The sequence below is a fragment of the Salvelinus sp. IW2-2015 genome, unplaced genomic scaffold (assembly GCF_002910315.2).
Source record: "Salvelinus sp. IW2-2015 unplaced genomic scaffold, ASM291031v2 Un_scaffold4436, whole genome shotgun sequence".
NCBI lineage: Eukaryota > Metazoa > Chordata > Actinopteri > Salmoniformes > Salmonidae > Salvelinus > Salvelinus sp. IW2-2015.
Window position 1 is genome coordinate 27,531 of NW_019945706.1, and position 1,417 is coordinate 28,947.

Consider the following 1,417-nt stretch of genomic DNA (forward strand, 5'->3'; position numbering starts at 1 on the left):
ACCCCCCCTCCCCTACATAGAAGAGAAACACCTACAAACTAACCCCCCCCCCTACTAGAAGAGAAACACCTACAACTACCCCCCCCCCACTAGAACAGAACAACCTACAACTACCCCCCCCACTAGAAGAGAAACAGCCTACAACTACCCCCCCCCACTAGAAGAGAAACACCTACAACTAACCCCCCCCCCCCACTGGGGGGGGGTTACCCTTCAATTCAGGTGGCCAATAATCCACCAGCCTGCTCTCTCTCTGTCGAGACCTTGTGGTTTCACAGCGCCTCAGAATGGAACTTGACTGGAAGTCGATGACAGGAGCTGCGAAAACAGCCGCCGGTTTTAATTGGCTGTCCATCACCATCTATCTTAACCCTTAGACCCGCCCCCTACGTTGTGGACTTCAGAGCGTGAGCAGCTCAAGTGATTGGTGCCGTGTTCACGTGCTAGTCGGAACTAGGAAACTCTGACATTTCCGACTTGCTAACTGGTTGACCGTCCGAAAATGTCAGAGTTTCCAAGTCAATTAAGAAAATGTACTCATCTTAGAAATAGTTTTCAAACTTTATTTCCCCCCCCTGAACTCAGAATCAAGTGGGCTTCCACTAATATGTTCAATAGGATACAACATATATTTTGATTGCCGATTTTCAAAAATGTTCCGGACCCTTTTCAAGTTCCACTTTGTAGCACGGTGTTACCAGGCTCTATGCGCCAGCAATCCAGGCATGGGGACGAGGTTAAGTGCCCAGGCACCTGGTGTTGTTAGCGTTGTTTCTGTTGCACATGTGATGGAGTTTGCAAAACAAATGCCCACTGGATTGATGCAGATCATCATGATTCTGCCAGGTAGGCAGATGCTACTTCGTACTTTTTAAATTGAGAAGGTTTTGTGTTAAAGCCTTTCCGTTTACCTAAAGACGGTTATCATTAGCATCGCTAACGGCTACACACAGGGGTGGACAATACACGGACCGCACACACACACAGCCGGTCATTCCCGTGCCGTTGCCTCTGTAGGAAGTTGCAGGGAATACGAACCACTCATGCATTCTGTTCATTACAATAAACATCATTTTTTTTCTAATAAGTTCAAAACATTTTAGTTCATTTCCAAACGTCAAACATTATTCGATAGAAGAACCGGAAGTAAGTCATTCTAATACAGGACAGTTTATCCAAGATATATAATATCCAAAAAGTACTGTAGTTTGGGCAACACTAGTCCTCTCTTTCTCTCGCTCTTGTCATTTCAGCCTGTATGGATGTTTGACCTGTTTTGCTGTGTTCATATGCTCTTAGAATGATTAGAAATCAGAATTTATTTCTTCTGACGTCGCCAAACGGACCTATTGTTTCAGACTGTCAGAAGAACCCTTGAATGGGGCCTTTTGTGTCCATCTCTCTTGCCGTCCCTACC

General features: G+C 45.7%; 1 protein-coding gene across 1 annotated transcript in view; it reads left to right on the forward strand.

Annotated features, from left to right (window-relative positions):
- LOC112077292 (multidrug resistance-associated protein 1-like) overlaps positions 1 to 1,417 on the forward strand; it is a 33,089-nt gene that overhangs the window by 20,793 nt on the left and 10,879 nt on the right. The gene's annotated exons all lie outside the window — the stretch shown is intronic.